Raw genomic sequence first — 25,823 nt, 5'->3', positions numbered from 1 at the left:
TCTTATATAGCCCAGGTTCACCTGCCCTGAGCTGGCACCACGCACAGTGAGCTGGGCCCTCCCACATCAATCAGCAATTAAGAAAATGCCTTATAACATGGCCAGAGACCGATGTGATCAAGGAAATTCTTCAGTTAAAGTTCCCTCTTCACAGATGTGTCAATACAACTGAAGATAACTACAATCGGAGGGAATCTTGGCCCCAAACACTTCGCTTGGGATTGCAGGGGGTTGGAAAGCAACAGTGACTTGGCAGACATCCAGATATCAGCATGTTTTGGGTTATTATTATTTAGAGGGGTTTTCAGATTCCTATAATCTTGTTAGTTGTTTACCTAGTTGGTTCAAATACCTTTTTTTTTTAATTTCCCTCCTATTTGTATAAGGATTCCCAGCTTACTGAGTTACGTATGACTGTCTCCTTCCTAATTCTCCTTTGTTTACTCTTTTCATGAAACCTATTCTTTCCTGAACTCCCATGTTTGTGGCTTTCCTTCATCCCCCGCTCTATGTAAGATTCCTTTAAGCATGGTCCCCAGCATTAGGTTATAGTCATGAATTGCTTTAGTTTGTGCCTTTACTTCTCCTTCAGTTTTAACAGATTACTAGTTGGCAGCTATTTACTTTGTTGGATGGAATATCTCATTCCATATTTTTCTGGGTTTTAGGGTTTCTGCTAACAGATTTTTGTTATTCTGGTAAGTCTGCCATTGTAAATGAGTTGGTATTGATTCATCTGCTTCTCTGTATCCTTTTAATATCATTGATCAATTTTACAAGAAGATTGTTGAATTCTTTGTCCACCATTTCACCCATTTCAATATCTTTTAATGTGGTTTGAATTCAGTTTATCAAGGAGCTAGGATCTTTTATAGGAATCACATTGTCATGCTTTGGTCATATTTCTTGGGTTTCTATGTGGATATTTGCACATGTTGAGATGGATGCCTTTTCTGATCTTATTTGGGCTCTTCTTGGGGGTTCAATCCCCAGCATCATTCAAAGAAGAAGCTGCCATACTAATAAGCTCAACAGATCAAACCAGACATAGAAATACACTTAAAGTAAATTAGAACCAACTACTATACCATCACTGAATACAGAAACAAATATGGCAAAAACAACAGAGGAAGCTAGGAAGTTAAAAATTGAGATAAAAGTAAATATAAATGAATAAAAGATAGAAGAGGGAAAAGAAGGAATAAGTATGATTAAATAAAAAAGAGAAATAAGGAAAAGAATATTAGTAAGAAAGGAAAAAGATTTTTAAAAATCTGTATAATAAAATATGCATAAAATTGAGTATAAGAATAAAGGTTAAGGGGCTGGAGAGATAGTTCAGTGGTTAAGGGCACTGGCTGCTCTTGCAGAGGACATGGGTTTGGTTTCCAGCACCTACATGGTGGCTAACAATCATCTATAACTCCAGTTCTAGGGGATCTGACACCCTCTTCTGACCACCATGGTCACTATACAACATGAGTGCACTTATATACATGCAGGTAATATACTCATACACATAAAATAAAAATACTAAAGTATTTTTAAGAGTAAAAGTTAAATGAATTTTTAAATGTAATACAAAAAAATTATACTAGAATATGATAAAAAGAGAACACATACATTGGCAAAGAAAGAAAGAAAATTGAACAAACAAAAAAGACAAAAGCATGAAAGTAGCTTCTGCCTGAATCTCCTAGACTCCTAGAGAGTCTGCCAATTGGACAAGGTAGTGAGCTAACGGTGGAGTCTCTTGTCTTTCCTACCATTCAATCTGATGCTGAGCCCAAATCAATCAAGGGTCAACTACTTAACAGGGCTGCAATCACTTTAGAGGCTTACCTACTTTGTTTACAAAGATCCACACTTAGCTTTCAAGCCTGTGGGCCAGGCAGATTCTCACTCCAGGATCCCCAGTTCGTATACCCAGGGGTGGCTAATGTCCAAAGTTGTGTCTCTCACATTCACTGGAGAATGGGGGAAGCAAACAGAACACTGAGATCCATTAAAAGACTAGTCTCTATGCTTTCAGATCCTGTCCAGCAAAAAGTGCCTTGTGGCGGGGAGGGGGCTATAGAAACAAACTGTTATGTGGACTTAGAGGTTCCAGAATCAAGTCTTCCACAGAACCTGAGCTTCAGCGCTCTCAGTCCTGCTGGCAGAAAGCCACAAAACAGAGAAACAACTCTGGAGGCCCATTAGCTTGTCAACCACCTGCTCAGGGCCCCTAGGTGATGAGGCTTACTCCTTAACACTACAAACAGTGCCAGCAACCACCAGGCCCTTTAAATGGTGAGCCTCTGACCACCTGAACTCAGCATGTCCATATTCTAGTCTCCTAATCTCCTATGATGGGGTTTACTCCTCACCACTACAAACAGTGCCAACAACCACCAGGCCCTTTAAATGGTGAACCTCCAACCACCTGAACTCAGCATGTCCATATTCTAGTCTCCTAATCTCCATGACAGAGATGGTAGGAAGGTTCAGGCATCCAGAATAGCTCAATCTCAAATAATAGGCTTCCTTTCAAAATGTTTCCTGGCAATAGCACTCCAAGATTCCGGAAATAACAAAGTAGATTTCTTCTCCAATGCTGACCTTCATACAGAGTCACTGTGACACCAAATCCTCCAACTGGATTTAAGACTTGTGAGAATTGTGGGTGAGGCTTCAGCTTCCTCCCCCACCTGGAAGCCAGGGCTTAGCTCCAGACTCATATTCATGCATAGCCTGTTTCTGCATGGTTTACAGCCATTTTGGTTCTACAAGTGCTTTTGTGGTTTCTGGTGCTCTTCCTCTCTTTTGAAGAGCATCTATCCTTTTATTACTGCCACTTTTCATTAAGGGCTCTGACACAGAGGCAACTTCTAATCTACCCTCTGACAGATAAAGTAGGTGATAGATGAATCTGGTTGGTCAGGAGAAAGCACCAGGACACAGATAAAACTCCATCAGAATAGAGTTTATTAGCAAAGGAACACGTGGGACAGATTCCCTTCCAGGCAGGGAAAATATCAGCCTGGGTCGTGAGCTGGGGTCTTTTAAAGGGGGAGGCTTCTGGGGGGTGCAGAAGGCGGGAAAATATATTTTTTTTTAAAGTTAGGCGGGGGGGGGGAGACTGTTAAAAGCTGCCCCCTTTAGAGATCAAAGGGGAAGCCTGATGTGTTGGCCAAACAGTGGAGAAAAGTCTGTTTCTCTTGACTTCAAAGACCAGGGTGCTTATCAACTCAGTTCCCTTTTCTCAGGGGCTGGTGAGATCCATGAGGCCCTGTTGGTGAGGGGGCAGGGCTATCTGAACCTTAACACCCTCCACCCCAGGAGTCCTGGCAGCTAATTTTTTAAGAGATAAATGTATTGATCTTATACCTGGAAGATTCTTAAGTGATGATACTAGGCAAAGGAATGAACAGATGTCTGTTTTGTGTCTCTCTACCTACTTGATTGCTGCCTGTAGACTCATGCCCTGCCCTCAGTTTTGTGTAGCATCACCAAACTCTTCAAATATTGAAAGACAGGGGCTGGAGAGCTGCTCAGTGGTTAAGAGCACTGGTTGCTCTTGCAGAGAACCTGGGTTCAATTCCCAGGGTTAACAACTAACTGCTCAAGGAGAATCTGACACCCTCTTCTGAGCTCCAAGGGCATTGCACGACACCAGTACACTTACATATATGCAAGCAAGACACTTATACACATTAAAAAAAATTACTTAAAATAATAAATTTTAAAAAATCAAATATTGAAAGACAGTCATTTTATCCTGTGTCCTCCAGTTAGACATAACCATCTCCTTCAACTGTCTACAGATAATTTTTAATAAATTCATACATTCAAGAATTATCTATTCAATGCCTGCTATGGTGATGGTTAATTTTATGTGTCAGCTTGAATGGATCATTGTACTCAGATATTTGGTTAAATATGCTAGATGTTTCTGTGATGGCACTTTTAAGATGAAGTTAACATTTAAATCAGTAGACTTTATATAAAGCAGATTACCTTCCATGTAGGAGAGGAAGTGCCAGGCCTAAGCACAGGCTGCACTAGGGAGCACAGCTTCCACTTTGGGAGTGCAGCCTGTGCTTCCGCAAAATAGCCAACCTACAATCTGCCCAGAAAAGGGGATCTATCAGGAAGCGATACACCAACTTATGGGACACTGGGGGCAGGGAGAGAGATATATAAGGCTTGCACTTGCCAGCAATAAACGAGTCTGCAGCACCTCGCCTAGTGCCTGTTCTCACCGACTCCTGGAGTCTGTGTGTTGATTCCACGCCACTCACCTCGACCTTGACCAGAACCCTCATTCCCTGCAATCCCTCGTGGGCTGGACCTGCTAGGAAACCTGCAACACTTCCATAATGTCCTTGGGCCTCATGTAGTCAACTGAAGGTCTCACTAGACTGATTTCCCTGAAAAGAAGCAGGAATTCTACCAGCAGACCACCTTTGGACTCAGACTACAACTCTTCCCTGAGTTCTCAGCATCTTTTCATGCCCTGTTGATTTTGGACTTGCCAAGTCTCCGTAATCATGTGAGCCAAATCCTTAAATTAAATCCCCCTTCACTCCGTTCCCACCTCCCCACAACTTCTCAGTTCTCTTTCTTCAGAGAACTTTGAATAAAACAGCTATGTTTTAGGAAGACAATGCCTACTCTTGTGTATCTCCCACTCTAAATTCACTTATGTCCATATAACTTTTAAAACTGTTCCTAAACCACATGCACTCTAACCAGAATACAGAAGTTGAAAATTATATTTTTTACCTATCTAGCTAATATATATAATCCCTTTAATGCAGCCAAAATTCAAACTAATCCACATCACCTCTTGCTCTAGTTTGCCTTAAATTGCTGTGACAAAATACTCTGAGTAATACCAACTTGGGGAGGAAAAGGCTTATTTGGGAAAAGGTTTATTCATCAGGGAGTCCAAGGTAGGAACTCAGGGCAGGAACCTGAAGACAGGAGCTGGAGCACAGGCCATGGAAGACCACTGCTTTCTGGCTTGCTCTCCTGGTCCATGCTCAGCCTGCTTTCTTATACAACACAGAACAACCTTCCCAGGAGTGGCACCACCCACAGTGGGCTGGGTCCTCCCACATCATTCATCAATCAAGAAAATGCCTCACAGACATGGCCATAGGCCAGTCCAATGGAAGCAATTGCCCAATTGAGGCTTCCTCAACCCAGATGTGTAAAATTGACATTAAAGCTATCCAGCACACTACTTATATTGAGTTTCCATAAGAAAATCTCCAAAATTTCATAAACTAACAAAAATTTACCAAGTCAAGCCTCACCAATTCTCTACTTCTGCAATTGTTTTAGGAAACATGTACAATATAACTAGTATTTTTCCTACTATATTTTATCCTTCAAAATTTAGTTTCTTATTGAATGCTGTCAAAAAAATCTTTTGGAATCCTTACTTTATTATTCAGTATATCTATAAACACTCTCTGCTTCATATTAATGAAATATTAGTCTTAATGTAAAAAAGGCATAGTTGATATCAAGAAAAATATCTAACATCAAAAAATCTAAACAAAACCTTAAATCAAATAGTATTGGTATAAATATAATTCCAACAATATTCTAAAGGAGTATTTGATGGCAAGGAAGGAGGTACATGTTAGTCTAGACTGCCCTGATCTCCAGTGTTGGCTCTAAACTTGGGAGTTTTATAACAGGACAAATTGCTTATTCCTCAAAAACAGTTTTCAGGTTCCTTTTTAGTAAAATGGGGAAAATAAAACTTACATCACAAGATTGGTGTGAAGATTTAAATACACATAAAGCACTTGACACACTGCCTGGTATACAGCAGTAATTGATGTATGTCTACTTTAAAACACACAGTAAGAACTCAGCCAGAGTTAGATGCATTCCTGATTCATCACATTCTCTTGAGTCAGTCTATAACCTAAAACACATGGTCAAGGTAGAAGGAAAGGGGGGTGGAGAAAGAGAGTGACAGGTCAAAAAATAATGAAATTGCTGTGTGAAAGTGCTGCATAAAGACTGTCAAAGGCTGAAGATTCCTTTGAAAAGACCAAATAGCTTGGGAATATACTTTCATTCAGTCTCTTGGCAAACTGCAACTTCTAGTCCAAAAGGAATAAGCACAGTGATGTTTTGAATTTGGCTAAACATTTAAACTGCATTTCAAATTGTCGGATTTGGCAAAATCTAAAATAAATTTTTCCAAGTCCTTAACTTTTTTACTTGCATGTATTCAAGGGAAAGCCAGCTTTTAGATTTGAATCATTTAGATTAGAAACTCATTAAAATGTATAGAGTGCTTTATCCAAGGCACAAAAACTCGGTCCCAAATCATTTACAGTTTCACACTGGGGAAGGAAAAGAAAAAGCCTTACATAAACCACAGCTCTGCACAGTAAGTTGCTGAGACACAGAAGAAAAGATTAACTCAGGCCTCGTGAAAGAATGAAATCTTGAAGAGGTAATTAAAGGAGTGAAACAGCACTCAATGCACAGGAAATGGAAAGCCTTCCAAGTAGTGAGAGGGAAGTGGTGTTTCATAACAGCTGACAAGGGCAACATGGCAAAATCCCAGTGACTGGATTTCGACTCACATATACTTTTCTAAAATGTTTGGAAGAACAACTGGATTTCCAGGATATCCATAAAATAACCACCAGGATATGTTTATTCAATAAATGTTTATTGTGTGTCCACATATGCCAGGCTCTAACAGATACTGAGAAACAATGCTGTAAAAAAATGTGCACATTTCCTTGTTGTCTAGAAGTTTGTCATCTATAGAGAAAACAGATTGAAAAAGAAAACTGACAGATCAGGTATGGTGGAACACACCTTAATCTCAGCACTTAGCCAGTAGAGACAGGAGGATGAAGAGTTCAAGATCATCCTTGATTATGTACATCATGAGTTCAAGGCCAGCCTGATCCACACGAGAGAGACCTTGTCTAACAACAACAACAAAAAATACTAAAGCCACCAAATATTTAAAATTTTTGTTAAGTGCTAGAAAGGATCAAGCTGTAGGAAGTACACTTTTCCCCCACCCCTGAGGCAGTACTAGAATAATACCAATGAACCACCATGCTCTGTTTGTGCGAGGCTACAGATTAGACCCAGGGCTTTTAGTATACACTAGGCAAGCATTCTACCAATTGAGCTACTTTCCCAAGCTAGGAAGAGTCTTATCATCATGGATTTTAAGTTATAAAATTGGGATCATTAGACCCTTTTTAGGTTCACAAGTGTGATGATTGGGTGTTCATGCACCTGCATGACATGTGCCGCCCTCAAACCTTATTACTCACTGGCACATTAGGCATCTGATGTGAACTTAGGAAAAAAAAAAGAAGAAAAAACAATTGGGATCATTAATAAAAAGAATCATTAGAAGAAAGACTCTTAACTCTTAAGGACCCTAAAGATTCACTACATTCAGTTTGGCTAAGAGAAATCTAAAACATCGATATGTAAAGTGCATTGATAAGGCAAGGAACCCATAAAAAAGCAGGGTCAAGCCTTTATACAGGTTTCCCAACTTATATTCAATGTATATTATTTCATTCAACTTTTACTGAGTACCCACTATGTTATAGATGTGGTAAAAAAATATTTTAAAAGCCACTCCTCAATCCAATGCTAGAGGATAAGCATGAAAACAAGCCCCCCTAAAATAAGTTGTGCTGCACAAAATAGCACGAAGTTCCATAGCATTGAGAAAGGAGACCCTAACTCTGCTTAGGAGGATCACAGATGGCTTCACTTCACTTCCACTAAGTTGCACAAAATGAGAAGGATTTTCCTAGGACACAAAAAGAAGAACATTTCAGAAGAGTCTACACAGAACACTGCGTGTTCAGAAATAGTCTAAAACGTGAGTTTCCCTACTGCTGAGCTTTTTTAAAAAGTCTTTTTTCAAAGTAGTAACATGTGCATAGACAAACAGTGCTAAAAGGCTTAAAACCCAAGAGTCCTGCAGCAGCCCCAGCAGGCCACCTTGCCATGAAGGCACTACTGTCCCTAGATGAACTCCTTCAGCAGCTGTTTCTGGCATTTAACTCCATGCTTTAAAATCATGTGTATGTACTGACATGCTGATATCCCACATGGCATAAAGGTTTTTCCTATGTCCAAATAAATCTTTTCCATCCTAGTTTCCCAAGATGATAAAGGCAGTTTAGAGCTTTCTCCATAACTGTTGTGACTAAGTAAACAATGCTTACTAAAGTATGTATGTAATACTCTCCAATAACTCCAAAGACACTTCAAAAAAATAACTGTCATCTGAGTCAGCAAGATAGCTCAGCAGGTAAAGGCACCTGTGGCCAAGTCTGATAACCTAAATCCAATCTCCAGGACCCATGTGGAAGAAAAAGAGAACCAATTCCTGAAACTGTTCTTTGGATTCCACATATGTGCTGTGGCATTTGCACACATGTGTGTACATGCACACACACACACACACACACACACACACACACACAAAGAATAAAAAACAATTGTCATTAAAATCAAATCTATTAGATTAGTCATTTTCTCCCTGTTTCAAGGCCCCCTAGAAGTCTGGCCCTGCTCTAATGTCCACTGGCCTTATAGGCTGTTCCCTGTTCCCCTGTCTGTATGTGAGCCAGTCTTTCCAAGTTTCTGTGCTTTCCTCTTCCTTGGTTTATACCTTCAACTTGGTAGACTCTACCTTCCATTAGCTTCCCAAGAAAGGTGCATTAGAGGTAAATATTTCTAAATTTTACATATCTCTGTCACTCAGACCTGACTGATATTTTGACAATGTAAAAAAATTCAAGGCTGAAAATTGCTCTCTTTCAGAATTATTCAGTCACTGTTCTATTATCTCCTACTCTCAAACATTGCTCTAAAGAAATCCAGTATCACTAGTCCCAACCTTTATATCTGAGTTTGTTTGGTTTTTGGTTTTTGGCTTGTTGGTTGGTTTGTTTGTTTGTTTGGTGCTCTCTAAGAGTTACAACTGTTAATTTGTAGTTTAAAAAAAAAAAACTAAAACAACAGCCAGGCGTGGTGGTACATGCCTTTAATCCCAGCACTCCAGAGGCAGAAGCAGGCAGATCTCTGTGAGTTCAAGGCCAGCCTGGTCTACATAGTGAGTTCCAGGCCAGCTGGGGCTACAGGGAGACCCTGTCTCAAAAAAAAAAAAAAAAAAAAAAAAACCCTAAAACAAAACCAAAACACACACAATAGCTCAGCCAAACAGGGAACTGCACGCCCCACTCCCAGCCCTCTGCCCAGTGTTACATGTTATCCAGAGGGGGTAATTGCTTACACTGATGCAGCAATTCAGAATATCAGAGCTTATTCTCTGTGACTCTCTTGCCACAAAATGACTACTATGGCAGTAGGTATCTTGCTAACACTCCATAAAGGAAAAGTGAGAAAAGAAAGGACCAGAAAACAGTAGAGGTGACAGCAGAAAAAGTAGTTTCTTCAGTAGACTTCAAGGAAGTTGAAAAGTTTTTACCTTCCAGCCTCCCAAAAAAGCAGAGGAAAACAGATTAGAAAGAGGCAAGAGAAATCAACTAGACGTGCAATTACATTACGATGTACCCTACTGTATGTATAAAACACATATTTCTAGTCCTGGCAGTTTTCTTTTTATTTGATAATTTTCTTCCTTTTGTTTCCTCTATTCTTTCTCTCTCGGCAGTTTCTTAAAGTCAGGATGGACCTCAACACTGATCATTCATCTTAATCTTGAGTTTCTTTAAATACCAAGGACTGAATCCAGAATCTCCTGCTTGCTAGACAAGTACCACTAAGCTCTAACCCCAGATCATCTATTTTATTTATCTTATTTTGAATCTCACTGTCTTTTAGTTCTACTTCCTGAGAGGTGTCCTTATTTACATTTGCCTTCCTATTGAATATTTTCCTTGTGAGCTTCCTTCTTTCTCATTCCATTTTCATAGCAATACATTCTTACTTCATGCATATAAACTTAACTCATTTTTCAGAAGCATTGTATCTTCTCAAAGTTTTCCTCTTTCTTCTGAGAGTTGTGGGGTTTGTACTTACTTATTCGTTTGTTTGCTTGCTGGCTTTAGTCCTGTTCTTCCTGATGGAGGTTTTCTTAACTAACTAGTGGTAATAAGTTCTGTGCATGTCTAAGGATGAGACACTGAAAAAAGTGATTGGAAGATATGTGCTGTTAGGCAAAGCTTTCTGAGTGGTAAGCTTCACTACAGGACAGTCAGGAAGCCAGTTGGGTTTTTCATCAGGAAAATCTGTATGTCAATAGTTATAGAGATTTTTCTCTGGAGTATGCAATGTCTTCAGAGGGGAAAAAAGAGGATTTCCAATGTTCTATCTGAGGAAGTGTAAGAACATAAAGACAGCTGGAATTCTTGTTGCTAATAACATAGAGCAAGGGAAGGAATCTGAAAGCACTCCCAATATGTACAACTACTTCAATTCTCCTTCCTCCTACACTCCACTTTACGGTCCCTCAGGTTCAGTTCTTCACAGATTATACCTTTGATGTCTGAAGAAATGGGTAAGTTGTTGCTGTTAGTGCCAGAAAAGGGTGAGGACCAGAAAACTAAATTAATTCAAACAACCCTCCTGTTTGCATATCACACACATCACCCACTCAGCCTCACCCACCTTCCATCCTACCTAGTCCCTAGGATTCTTGAGGTTTTCTTGGATTATGCTAGATGACTCAGTCTGCTTATCATCAGTATGTCTCTCTGCATATGTCTAGATGTGACATTCTCACTGCTGAGTTATCCACAAGTTTTCTATCTGCTTTCCATCTTTGTATACTATAGATGGGGGCTAGAGATATCTCCTAGTTTTGCTGAAAATGGAATGTGTATCTACTGTTTTGTTTATTGTTATTTTAACTGATATTTATTAAAAGACAAAAAGAAGTACTTTCTTGGCATTTAGAAAGAGGTCTCAATGACTATTAGAGAAAAACATTCATAGCTTAAGAAAAAAACGCATTCAAAGCAAAATTCCACCCATTAATAACAGACTAGATTGGTGCTCACTAGTTTAGAAGGGCTATTTTATTGTTGGTTAGGTATACTCTACTATATAATATAATATCTAAGATATGAGCTCTGAGATCAAGATGCTGAGACATAAAGCCTGTCTCTAGCACTTGACTAGCCTTGTGGTCTTCAATGAATTCTCATTGCATCAATATCTTAGACCAACAAATGTACAAAAGTAACAAGGATTAACTAACTGAACAAAGTACCTGGCATATAAATAAGTATTAATGACTATTATTAACTCCAAAAGACCTCAGTATTCAAAAAATAGAATGACAGCTGTAGGTATTAACATACTGAATTGTGTACATGGTAAATACTATGACATTAACAAGTTTATAAAGAAGGAAATAGATATAAGAATCAGTTCTTTTCCCCAAGTCACATAGACAAAAGTAGATTAACTGAGATTCAGTACCAAAGAATATGGTTCCAGTGTCTTTGACCTTAACTACAGACATAAAAAACCCAACAAGAACCACTAAACTTTGAGCCATTCATAGGCTCTTTGACTTTCTTATACAATGCCATTTGGGCTCTATTTAAAGTGACACTATAAAATTTGGATCAAATTGAGTTTTGTGTAACTACCTACTATATAGAAGTAGCATTACAGAATGATCAATCACACACAACTCATTTCCATGAGTAAAGAATGTGGGGCTGGAGATCTGGACCAGTGTTAAGAGCACCCACTGAGTTGAGACTCAGTTCCCAGCCCCCACCTCCGGTGGGTCACAACTGCCTGTAATCCCATCTCCAAGGGACCTAAAGCCTTCTGGCCTCCACTGGCACTTGCACACAAGTGTATACATTCACACAGACACACACATATACATGTTTAAAAATAGAAATAAGACCATTTTTAAAAAACACAAAACATAAAACTATAATGAAGTTTTTACGTCACTTGCCTGCGCTTCAGTGGTGGTCAGTGTCAGGTAGAATTGGAATCAGTCAACAATCTGTGCGTCCTGTCTTGGCTGGGTCCATATAGGAGCAGTTTAGCTCTGAGACCCAGAGAACCTTTTATTCTTTTTCCCATTGAAGAAGGAAATTAAACTGGGGAATACAGTGTCTTTCCACAGCATGGGAAGAAGAAAATAAAAATCTCCTTTCCCATAACAACAACAAAAAATATAATGAAGTTTTTAAGTCTGTTTTTCCCAAATCATTCACCATGACGATATTCTTTATCACATGGAAACGAGTTGTCTATCTTCCTCCCGTAATTTTAAATACTTGTGAAAATGAAACTCAGGTTCCTCTACCAAATGTCTTATCAAGACAGAAGTTCTTAATTAACCATCAATTACTTAGGACAAGGAAAAAGTAAAATGAGTAGATACATAATTTGGTAGTTGTTTCACCTCTAGAAAACCATTAGCCAAATTTAACAATGTATTACTCTTTAGTACAATTTCTGGAAAAAATAGAAAGAGTAAATAATAACGGGTATATTATAGGGAAAGAACATACCTAAAGTGTCAGCACTGAGGTTTTGTTTTTCCTTCAGCACCCTCCAGACTGGACTAGGACACCACACACGAACAGAAAACCAGGATGCAAACAAACACAGTTCCAAGAGAAGCCCTGTGTGCCTGGCTCAATAAACAGAAAAGGGATTGCTAACACTCAGAAATAGTACAAGGAATCCCTAATTCTTCTTTCTTTTAGATTACCACTTTTATTTTCTCCCTCGGGATTCAGTTCCTGGCACTCCTGTGACGGTATCAGGAAGGAACCCACAGATCTTTAAAACCTGGAGGGAGAAGCAAAGTGTAGCCCAAGGACAGACTCCTGCTGCTTTTTTTTTTTTCTCTTTCTCTCCCCTTCTCTTTTCCTTTCCACCTTCCCCTACCCTCCATCTCTCCTTTCCTCTCTGTTTTTGTTATGACACACAAGGTAAGAAAAGCTCCAGTTTTATAACCAAGGAATCCAAAAGTACTACAGATATTGTGGAGAAAAAGAAGCTTGGGCTATAAGCTCATCCTGAGCTGCATGGGAATGGATAGACATGATCCTATACTTCGGAACAAGGATTTGAGTACTGAACTAAATTGTAGACCACCATCCTGACCTCAGACAAGTCACTTGGTCACAAACACATACAGCAAAACAAAACAGCACTGCAGAAGCTCTGAAAATAAAACTGACATTGAAATCACAAACAAGGGCTGGTCTGAACTTGTAACCGCAACACTCTTGGATGACTAAAATAAATATAAAAATTCTCCATAGCATGCAAATAAGACCAACAGTCTCAAGGTAAAATATTCAAAAATGTTCACTATACAATTCAAAATTATTCGCATTACAAGAAATCAGGGAAAATCTCAAATTATATAGGAGGAAAAAATGCACAGACATCAAGGCCAAGAAGACACATAGGTTAGAATTACTTGAAAAAGGAGCTGAAGAGGTGGCTCAGCAGTTAAAAGCACTAGCTGCCCTTCCAGAGGACCCAGGTTCAGTTCCCAGCACCCACATGGCAGCTAACAACCATCCCTAAATCCAGTTCCAGGGGATCTGATGCCCTCTTCTGGAATTCGCAGGCATGCAACGACACAGGTGCACTGACATACATGCAGGCAAAACATTCATACACATAAAATAAAAATAAATAAATAAGGGCTAGAGAGATGGCTCAGTGGTTAAGAGCACTGACTGCTCTTGCAGAGGACCAGGGTTTGATTCCAGGCATCCACATGGTGGCTACGAACCATCCTTAACTCCAGTTCCAGGGGAATCTGATGCCCTCTTCTGGAATTCGCAGGCATGCAACGACACAGGTGCACTGACATACATGCAGGCAAAACATTCATACACATAAAATAAAAATCAGATTGGCTAACAAAGATACTGAAGCAGCCATTAAACAAACTCTCAGAGATAAAAACACACTTGAAATAAATGGGAAGACACAATATTTTAGCAAATAAGTAGATGTAAAAAAGAATCAAATGAAAAAATTTAGAACTAAAAGTTATAATACCCAAAGTCTAAAACATCACTAAAAGAGCTCTATAACAATAAAAATGACAGAAGAGCCAGGCGTGGTACTGTACACCTGTCATCCCAGTGCTCAGGAAGCTGAGCAGGAGGCCAGTCTCGACTACAGTAGAATGCTGTCTAACAGTATAAATAAGTCTCAAGACCCATAGTACCAAATTTTTTAAAATTCATATCAACCAATTCACAAAGACTGTAGTAAAAGAAAAAAATAGAAAGGAAAATGGCCAAAAATGTTTATAATTTTTTAAAAGGTATAAACTCTGTGTCAAAAAGTCCAATAAACCCCAAAATGAATAAACCCAAAATATTCATAACTAGACATATGATAACCTAATGTCTCAAAACTAAAGACAAAATTATTCAACAAAACCAAAGAAAAACTATACAGTGCTTTTAAGGAAAGAATGATTTCCAAGGCTGAGGATCTCTCATCAAAAGTCATAAAGGTAGCTGGTGTGATGGTGCATGTCTTTAATCCCAGCAACTAAAAGGCAGAGGCAGAAGGATCTCAGTGAGTTCCAGGACAACTACAGCTGTATGGTGAGACCCTGTCTCAAAAAAACAATACTAATATTAATCAAAGAGGGTCATAAAGGCCAGAAGGAAATGACACATATTCTTTTTTTTAATTTTTATTGAATTTTATTGAATCTGATTAAGATACAGAAAATTTTTTTAGTATTTTATTTATTATTTTTATTTCATGTGTATGCATGTACTGACTGCATGTAGGTAAGTGCACCCATGTTGTGCAATGCCCATGGAATACAGAAGAGTCTATTGGATCCCCTGGAACTAGAGTTAGACAGTTGTTAGCTGCCATGTGGGTACTGGGATTCAAATCCGGGTCTTCTGCAAGAACAGTTAGTGTTCTTAACCGCTGAGCCATCTCTCCAGCCCCAAGATACAGAGAATCTTAATCATCTCTATACCCCCTTCCACTGGCACCCTTCCATAGCACCCCTGACTGGATTTCATGTATGTCATTTGTTTTAAGGCCTATCAGTCAAGTTAGCATCCCCAGACATTCCTCAGTGCAAGTTCATCTGCTGAGGTCTAGTCAGCCTATCTAGAGTCCCTCCCTTTCAGAAGAGCAGCTCTTCCTCACCCAGCAGTAATTAGCTGCCAATAATTTGTCTAAGATTGGGGTCTGCTGCCCATTTCCACAGTTACATGCTGGGGTTTTTGTTTGATTATTTGTATGCTTGAGTTTACTAAAGGAGAACATCAATCGGTGGTCCAACCCCACCTTTAAGGCCTAATGACCACAACAATGATCAGCACAGCGCCAAACTATGTTGGGGCAATAGTTGCATTTTTATCTACTTAGTTGGACTTAAAGCACGCTCAATGGGAGGAATTTCATCTGTAGTACTGTAAACACAGCCAAATACACAAGAATGAAGAGGTCATAGATGTTAGAGAAAACCCCAAGGCTGTTACATCCCTAGACAAATATAATTTTTTACTATGTGGGAAATATGGATCCTTATATTTACAGACGTATCCCAGTGACCACTCATCAAGGAAGTTTCTTTTGCAACAGACAGATTATTACAGAGTTCCACAACTGGTCACACACAGAGATTGTCTGTGAATTGCCCAAGCCTAAGTGGCACATCTACAATGTAACCTCTACACCTAAGGCTCAGGGACTATAGAACAAGGGGTAAAGAGAACACTAATGCATCTCCTAATTCTCATCAATGGCACTCCCTCATACAACAGAGGGTCAGGAACACAAAAGGTCACAAATAGCCAAAGTATAGAGAATAAGAGTCTGTAGAGTATGGGTCCTTGGACAGGACTTCTATATTAAACTCCACCCACCCAGGGTTTAGGGACCATTGTGGAAGAGGGGGCAAAAAGATTTTAAGAGACAGGGGAGAAGGCGCATGACAATATGGAAATAGTCTTACAGGCTCCTGGACCTTCATCATAGGAACTACACAATGGTGTCAGCATGACACATCTTCTTAAAGTACTGAAAAGAAAGCACCATCAAATGAGAATTCTTTATCAAGCATAAATAATCTTCAGTAATAAAGATGAAAAAAGGCTTTTTCAGATGGGGAAAATCTGAAAGAATGATTAACAGCAAACTTTTCTAAAAGAATAGCTTAAAAGGTGTTCATTGGAAAGGAGATGATTCCAGAACAAAACCTGGAACACCATAAATGAATGGGAAAAACAATACACTCTTCTTCCCCTGTGAGTTCTTTAAAATATGTTTTAATGGGGCTATAAAACAGAGCATTGTCTGGTGGAACTTTCAAAGTGTAAACAGAATCCCAAAATAGACCCATGTATGATCAATTGACTTTTGACAAAGGTACAGTCCTTTCTTAAGAGGTGCTAGAAAAGAAAAAGAAAAAAGAAAAAAAAAATGAAACCATGGACAAGAAAGCCTACAGCAAGATGGCTCAGCAGGTGAAGGCATTTGCATGCAGGCCTGATGATCTAGGGTTCAATCATGAGACACAGAGGGAGCTGACTCCCCAGAGTTGTCCTCTAACCTACTTGCAGACACACAGACACAGACATAGACATATACATATACACACAAACACAAATTAAACAAGTTTTTTTAAAGAATATCAAAATATTCTTCTCACACAAAATTTAATTCAAAATCAACCGCAGACCTAAATGTAAAGCAAAAAAAACTATTAAATATAATTGTAGAAGAATCATTGAGAAAAATTTTTGTAACATTCTTTGGCAAAGATATGTCACCAGAAGCAAAAAGAGTTTGATAAATGGGACTTCATCAAAGAAAAACTTTTGCAAAGTATTTGGGAGCTTATCTAATCCTTAAAAGATTTTAGGGTTACCTCTTCAGAGGGGGGAATGTTAGAGTAGCCAAAAGCCCCATAAAAATAAATCAATCAAAGAAGAAGAAAGAGTACATGAAGTTATCAGAAAAAAGTGATGGGGTGATACAGGAGGAGTTGTAGGGGAGGAAATGGGTATGGATTTGATCAAAACACCTTATATGCACGTATGAAAGTCTCAATAAATTATTTATTAAAAAAAGAAAAACTTTTGCCTTTTCAAAGTCATTGTTAAGAAAAGAGTGACAGACCATAAACTGGCGGGGGGCGGGGGGCCAGTAATGTGCAAAGCCCAGCACTCAAAAGGCAAAGGGAGAAGGCTATACTGAGTTCCAGGCCAGCTTGGACTATCTTGTGATGAGTTCCAGGCCAGCTAGACTACATAGCAAGACCCTGCCTCAAAAGCAAAAGGGGAGGGGAAGCCAGATACAGCTGTCCATGCCTTTAATCCCAACACGAGAGGCAAAGCCAGGGGTATCTCTGTGATATCAAGGCTAGCCTGGCCTACATAGCAAGTTCTAGGCCAACCGGTGCTATAGGGAGACTCTGTCTCAAAAAAAATAAAAAATAAAAAATAAACAAGGGAAAAAAAGGTGGGGATAAGTAAATGCATAAAACAGACAAAAGGTATGCCTCACCAAAAAAACAAACATGCAAATGGTAAATAAGAAGATGCTGTACAGCTTAGCCACTGGTCAGAAGAAAAATACAGATGAAAATCCCACAGAGAAATACCACTGAATACCTATTTGTTGAACGATGGGGCGGGCGGGCGGCGGGGGGGGGGGGACTTGACAAACACAGGGGCTACCAATGATGAAAAGCTATTGAAATTCTCAAAACATTTTTGGAAAAACGAAAAACAGCCACTTTGGGAAACAGCTTGACTATTTCCAACCAAGTTTAAACATTCACGTAACATGTGCCTTAAAATCGATTCTTTGGTGTTCAGCTAAGTCAGTTTATTTTCCACACAAAAACCGACACATGAATATTTAAGAAAGTTTCATAAACACCAAAACCCAAAAGTTGTTAAACTGGTGTGTAGTGCCTATGTATGCAAATGTTCATGTGTGTACACATGCATGTGAGTATGCATGCTCATGTATACATGTGGAGGCCAGAACTAAACACCAGGTGTCTTCCTCAATTACTCTCCATCGTTTTTTTTAGCCTTTTGAGACAGGATCTCTCTGTAGCCCCAGCAGGCTATAGGCAGGATCTTACAGAGATCTCACAGAGATCCACCTGCCTCTGGCCTATGGAATGCTGGAATTAGAGGTATGAACAACCATGCCAGGTTTCTACGGGCGGGCGGCGGGGGGGGGGACTTGACAATACCAGGTGCTACCAATGATGAAAAGCTATTGAAATTCTCAAAACATTGTTGGTAGAAAATAAAACAGCCACTTTGGGAAACAGCTTGACTATTTCCAACCAAGTTTAAACATTCACGTAACATGTGCCTTAAAATCGATTCTTTGGTGTTCAGCTAAGTCAGTTTATTTTCCACACAAAAACCGACACATGAATATTTAAGAAAGTTTCATAAACACCAAAACCCAAAAGTTGTTAAACTGGTGTGTAGTGCCTATGTATGCAAATGTTCATGTGTGTACACATGCATGTGAGTATGCATGCTCATGTATACATGTGGAGGCCAGAACTAAACACCAGGTGTCTTCCTCAATTACTCTCCATCGTTTTTTTTAGCCTTTTGAGACAGGATCTCTCTGTAGCCCCAGCAGGCTATAGGCAGGATCTTACAGAGATCTCACAGAGATCCACCTGCCTCTGGCCTATGGAATGCTGGAATTAGAGGTATGAACAACCATGCCAGGTTTCTACCTTATTTTCCGAGACAGGGCCACTAACTGAACCTGGAGCTCACTGATTTAGATACACTGGCTGGCCAGCAAACCCCAAAGACCCATTTGTCTCCACCTGCTAACACTGGGGTTAATTATGAGAGTGCCACCGCCTCTGGCTTTTTCCATTATGCCTAGGTTGCTACGTCTATTTACTAACTTTTCCTCATATATAATCATTGGTATTAACTGAACCTTACAAAAATGACAAAATGTGATAGATCATTGTATATAAATAAGCTAATTTAGAAAATCATTTGACAGTAGAAGAATCAACACATATACATGTAATCTAATTACTGGTCGCACATCCTAACTTAAAACACAAAAAAGGACATAAAGAAATGCTGTCTCCTGGACATGACATGGGCTTTGCTATCATGAATTCATAGCAGCTATGGTTAGCTACACAAGACAAAGCCAGTCAAAATCCCAATATGCATAGGGGAAGAGCCCATGAGGCATCACCCCAACTAAAGAGCTCTTGGCAGTTGATGGCTGCTAGGAAGGGACAATTATTTTCCTTTGGGGGTGTAGCCACTGGGAGGTTGCCCAGGTTCCAGTGTATGAGCGTAAGGGCAGCACTTGGACTCAGTGGGTTATTATAAAAAATAAGAGGACAAGCAGTTGGGAAGGGAACATACTGGAGGGTCTGGGAGGAGCAGGAGGGGGGAAAGGGGGGATGGATATGACCAAAATATACATGTATGCATGTACAAATTTCTCAAGAATAGTAAATTATATATTAAAAATATGGAAATGCTTGATGCTGGATTGAATGTATTCTGCATTGAAATGGTTATGAGCCCATCTTTGCCAGAGGCAGAATGTTACGGTTTCGATGTGAACTGCCTCCGATAGGCTCATGTGCTTGAACATTTGGTAACCAGATAGTAGCACTGTTTGAGGAAGTTGTGAAAACTTTAGGGGCGTGGCCTACCTGGAAGAAAAGGGTTGCTGGCATGCAGGCCTTTGGGGTTATAGCTCAGTCCCATTTCTGACCCAAGCTCTCTGTTTCCTGGTCCACTGAGACATGAACATACATCACCAATTCCAACTCCCACAGATGAAGTCTCACTCTCACAGATGAAGCCAACCCCACCATTATGGACTGAATCTCCTACAACTGTGAGCCAAAATAAATCCTCCCTCCCTTAAAACTAAAAATAAAAGCATTGAGGACTGAACCTTCTTTTCTCTTTTGGAACTGTCAAAAATGTTATTTATGTGTATGTGTGCATACCATTTGTGTGTTCGTGGGAGTGCATGTTCGTGTGAGTGCACATGTGTGTTTGTTCATACAGAGATGCATGTTTAGGCCAGAGGCCAACCTCAGGTGTCATTTCTCAGATGCTGTCTACCTTGTTTTAGGAAATAGGCTCTTTTACTGGGATGTGGAGCTTCATGATTAGGCTCTGAGACTACACGCAGATGCCCCCATACTTGGCTTTGGTACTTGAGTTCTAGGGATCAAACTCAGGTCCTCCTGCTTACATGGAAAACATGTCACCCACTGAGCTACTTCCCAATCCCCTCAAAATGTTAAAGATATGACTTTAAAGAGACTCAGAGCATGCCTCAGAGATTATCTTACATGCAGTGATAAAATAGAATAACCAGTAACACCAGTAGGCTGGAATTCAATTATAGAGACTCACCAGAGTGAATCTCTAGAAAACCAACTTGCATCTTTGCACTTCACCTTATATAAATCATCTAATGCAACATCCTACAGTGCAAGATATTAAGTGTAAGATAAAAATGTCTTCTACTTAATGGCTCAGTAAATGAAGCACTAAAATGCAGGTCACAACACTGATAAATGGCTGGATGAGCATTAACATTCTAATGCTACACTGTCTGATAAATATGCCAGTCACTAACCATGTGAAGCTATTTTGAGTACTTAAAAATGAGCTAGTCCAAAACAAGAAGTTCTGTAAGTATAAACTACATACTCGATTTTACGTATGTGGTACAAGATAAAGAATATAAAAATACCCCACTAATAACTTCCTTCAGTAATTGCATGTTCAAATAGCTTAGATTTATTAGATTCAATAAATACTTCAAGATTCATTTCTACTACTGATGTTTTTTCAAATGAGCAGATAGTTAAACTGCCTTCTACGTATTTATATCTATACCCATATAGTGGTGCAGCTCTAAGTGCTGGTCAGAGAAGCCTCTTTCAGCAGTGGGCAATAATCAAAGAAGGAATCTATAGCTAGTCAAAGTGCTGAGAATTAAGTGACTGCTGAGGGCTTTTCCCCAAATGGGACATTTACATCACCCCCTCCAAGGTTGAGGAAACATCATGGAAGAGGAGATGGAAAGACTGTGGGAACTGAAGGATGGGAAAAGAGGGCAGCAGAACACTGTCTTCGGGATATGACATAGCTGAGGTTGCATTTATGAACACAAAGCTGGTACAACTGCCTACACAACACCAAAAAGTAAGGAAAAGAAAGGAAGAGAGGAGAGGAGAGAACAGAGACATGCACACAAGAGAGGGACTAGTTAGGAAGAAGGAAGCAGTTGGCAGGAGTCAAGGGGGATGAGAGAGGAGAGTGTCAGGTGGGGCAGGTGAATGCAATCACAGTGCGTCGTGTACAAGTATGACACTGTCAAAGCATTTTTTAATTAATTAAATTTAAGAAAAGATCAGAGAGCTAGAAAAAACTAATTTTACCACTTTCAGATGAGAGGATTTAAATACTTTTTTAAATCTGGAAACTTTAAATTACACATGTGGCTTTCATTATATTTCCATCAGCACTGGATACAGTACTCCTATCCTACAGTAGGATAGTTTAGCAATGTAAGACACTTGGAGGCAAAGAGACGTGGGTTTCCCTCCCAGACTCCATCATACACTTACTGAGTGACTCTACAGAGGATTACAGAACATTTCTAAACTGAAGTATGCCAGAATATGAAATTTACAATATAGTAATTTTGGGGATAAATGCTATATAACAGATGCAATGTGTCCTACAATCAACAGTCACTCTGTTTATTTCTACTTTTCTTCTCCAGGCCATTTCCCTGCTACTTTAAATTAGAGTTCAACTTCTGTAGTGGATACATTAGTCCTGATGCCTGTCATCCCCAATGTTTTGGTCCAGGTTAATACAACCCTCATGAACAGAAAGCAGTTGTGGGCTGGTAGGCATAGATCAGTCAAAGCGAACATCTGACCCAATGAAAACAATGGGCCCAAATGATGCATAAATAACCATCTGCTAAGTCACTCTTTACTTGCTCCCTATGGAACTCATCCTGGAAAAAGACTGGTAAAAATGAAAAGATAATAGAGATAATGAAGTGATTCCGAAAAAGGAAACAGACATAACAAGACAGACAAGCCACTGATTTGTTTACTTCACAGATATTAATGATGGTCTAGTTATTACATGTTATATGATCTAGGAGAGCCTAAGAGAGGATAATTCCTCGGGCTTTAAGAGGTCCACTTTCCAGTCCTAGTCCACATGTCTCTTTACAATAAAGATGAATAAAGGCTTTGCTCCTTGAAACCAAAATGACCTACCATGATACATAAAGGAAATGAAAAAAAAAAAAGATAAGCTGTGCCCCATGTTTAAAAAAAAAAATCTCTCCTCACAGTTATATAGCTCTTTTCTTAAAGCCAGTAACAACAGATAATGACAACTGAGATGAGCTTAGCAAGGGGCACTAACCTTTAATATCCCTTTAGCAACCACTTCCAGAAAGATGCTTTTGTGTCTCACCTGTACTGCACAAAAATAAGTAAGCAAAAGAAAAAAAGGCCTGCACAATGTAACTACAGACTACAAGTAATATTAAAGGTATTTTTCACCACACAAATGCAACTGATTGCATCAGAGTTCCCTGACCATTTTTTGCATGCATGATTCAGATAAAGCAGTAAAATATTGCAGAACAGTCCAGGTATAACGTGGCCACTGTATCCTTAAACTCACAGCACCTGTGATTACCTGCACAAGACTGTGCCCATCAACATCCTATATATGCGGTGGATGGGATCCTGAAGCCCCCACCACTCCCTGATGATTTATAGGCAGATAATGGTTGTTGGGGGTGAAGGCCCCCATGCCTCTGTAAATAACCTCTCACACTTCTGCAACCAACCCTAATGAAGCTCCCTGGGTCACACAAATAAAAAGACAGTAGAAGAGAGACTAGTGGGAACAGGAAGGTCAGTGGGAGTAGGGAAAAAACCGAGAGAGTATAATGGAGCGAATAGAGACAAATACATTGTATGCATGTATAAGAATGTCATAATGAAACATATTTTATGTATAATTTATATGTGCTAATGAAAACATTAAAAAGCAAAGATAATAAGTGTTGGCGAGGATGTGGACAAAAAGGGACCCTTGTACACTGGTAGTGAAAATGTAACAGCATAAACATTATGAAAAACAGCATGGACATGGTCAAAGATGATAAACAGAATCACCATACAATACTTCAATCCTACTTCTCAGCCTTTACCCAAAAGATTAAATCCAAATGCAAATGAAAATTAAGAAAACTCTGAACATTTTAATTACTCATTTTCCCCAAATATGTATAATGATTCTAATTGCTGAGAAATTCTACACTAAAAGGAGACTATTTACCATAACACCATTTCCCTACAAACTTATCAATGGTAATATAAAATTGAGTTATCTTTTTCATACTATCATGTCATATTAAAAAAGGAACATCTAGGGTTGGGGGGGGATAGCTCAGTTGATAAAGTACCTCCAAGCTCTGTGCCCCAACCTCTACATAAGAATCCAGGCACTGTGGTTTGTATTTGTAATCATAGTGCTATAGGATACCCGGGACTCACTGGCCAGCCAGTTCAGCCTAATTAGTGATCTCCAGTCCAGTGGAAGACCCTGTCTCAAAAGATGTGGATGACATTCCGGAGGATAACACTCAAGGTTGTCCTGAGGTCTGTACACATGTGTATACATGTGAATGTGCACCCACATACCCACATACCCACACATGGACATGCATACATGGGCACACGTGCCCAAAGAAACCACAGAAAGCATAGTAATAAAATCTACTACTAATTGAATTCATATTGAACCATCCTTTTACAATGTTTTAGAGTTTGTCAAGCAAATTAGAAACAGAATACAACAATTAGAATTTTGGCATATCATTAGCTATTGTGTAATCCTACTCTAAGTCAGGCCAAGATTGTATTTCAATCAGATTCCAGACAGGTTCATTCATCTATCATTTTAAAACCTCCCCCAGGTGATTGCAATGTGCAGTCTGGGATGGGCATTGCCATGGCTGAGAACCCCTGGACCAGCTCCCTAAACACCCATTTCTGTGGAACGTGCTCTCCTTGAGCTCTTCCCCTCTAGTTAGTCCTATTGTGTCTCAAAAAAAAAAAAAAAAAAAAAAAAAAAAGACAACTGGCTGGCTTTACTACAAAAATCAAACTGGAAGAAAGAATTATAACAAATAGAGTGATGATTAATTTTATGTGTCAACTTGGTACCCAGTTGCTTGGTCAAACACTGTCTAGATGTTACTAAGTATTTTTAAATGTCATTAATATTTGAAACAACTGAGTTTTTATTTAGTAAAGCAGATTACCCTCCAGACTGAAACACAGAAACTGTCTGGGTTTCCGACCTTCCTAGTCTGGACAGAAGAGCACAGACTCAGGACCACAATATCAACTCTAACCTGAATTTCCTGACTGGTTGTCTTCTGGCCCTATAGATTTTGGACTTGGTTAACCCTACAATAAACCAATTCTTTAATCTCTCTCCTCCTCCTCCTCCTCCTCTCTCTCCTCCTCCTCCTCTCTCTCCTCCTCCTCCTCCTTTACCTTCTTCATCATCTTCTTTTCTCACTCATCCCTCCTGATTCTTTTCTCTAAGCAATCTTAATATAGATACCACTATTTTAAATGCAGACTGTACACTAGGAAGCATGAAAAACTATTTACAGACAGTGTTTGATTCAGTCCTTACACAATCAAATTAAAAAGTTTTAAAAAATTAAGCTATAAGAACACACTGTGACCAAAGACAGCAAAGAGGGAAGCTTCATTTAGGGATTCTGGACAGGAAGCAATGCGGTAGACGATGGCACTGGATGAGTCCAGAAAAAAAGCCAAAGAAGTGCACTGAAAAATAGCAAGAAAAGAAGGGCTGAGGATGTATTGCTGAGGAACAACGCTTGCCTGCCATGCGCAAGGCACCAGGTTCAATCCTAGCACCACCAGAAAGGGTGTGAGGGCATTATATAAAAAGATTATTCATCTGCTCTCTACTTGTATTGATTTGCCCTTTATGGAGATTTCACCTAAATGGAATGACACAATATGTAGGATTTTTTGTATCTCACTCTTTTCATTGAGCATAAGGTTTCTGAAATTTAGTCAGATTTTAACATTTACCAGTAGCTCATTCTTTCTTATTGTTGCATAGAATTCTATTGTAGAGATAAATCTCATTTTGTTTATTCAGTCACCAGTTGACAGACATTTGGACTGTTTCCAAGGTTTGCTACTGCAAATGATGCTAGTGCAAAGCTTTAGGAACACATGCTTTCATTTCACTTGGGTAGATACCTAATAGTGGGATTACTGTGTCATCTTCGTAAGCTCATGCTTAAAATTCTGAAAATATGCAAGTCTGTTTTCCAAAGTAGTTTCATAAATCATTTTATATTCTTACCATCAATGAAGGTTTCAGGTTATCCATATCTTTGCTAATAGTCGGTACTGTTTGTTTAAATAGCTGAATGTGTATGTGAGAGATGTGTAGTTATATTTGATGGCAGCTTCACTATAGCTTTAATTTGCATTTCTCTAATCACTATATAAAGCACGTTTTTTAATGCTTACTAGCTATTTGTAGATCTTCTTTAACAAAACATCTGCTAAAATCTTTGCCTACTTAAAAACAGTTCAAGATTGGGGGTGTAGCTCAGTGGTACAGCACGTACTTGGAATGCACAAGGACCTGGGTTGGGTCTCAGGACCAGAAGAAAATTGAAGAAGGGGAAGGGGAAGAAATAGATTTGAATAAACCAAC

At 39.2% G+C, this 25,823-nt stretch overlaps 1 protein-coding gene and 1 non-coding gene across 2 annotated transcripts in view; one reads left to right on the top strand and one right to left on the bottom strand.

The window, feature by feature from the left end:
• Nucleotides 1-25,823, bottom strand: part of LOC103748507 (ankyrin repeat and sterile alpha motif domain-containing protein 1B) — a gene marked incomplete at its 3' end in the record, with an annotated part of 501,190 nt that overhangs the window by 396,997 nt on the left and 78,370 nt on the right. The gene's annotated exons all lie outside the window — the stretch shown is intronic.
• LOC115067382 lies at nt 7,232-7,334 on the top strand. Its single transcript, XR_003846797.1, has one exon. It is a non-coding gene; the product is annotated as a small nucleolar RNA U13 (small nucleolar RNA).

The sequence above is a fragment of the Nannospalax galili genome, unplaced genomic scaffold (assembly GCF_000622305.1).
Source record: "Nannospalax galili isolate Female #2095 unplaced genomic scaffold, S.galili_v1.0 scaffold885, whole genome shotgun sequence".
Lineage (NCBI taxonomy): Eukaryota > Metazoa > Chordata > Mammalia > Rodentia > Spalacidae > Nannospalax > Nannospalax galili.
This window is presented reverse-complemented; position numbering and strand designations above follow the sequence as displayed.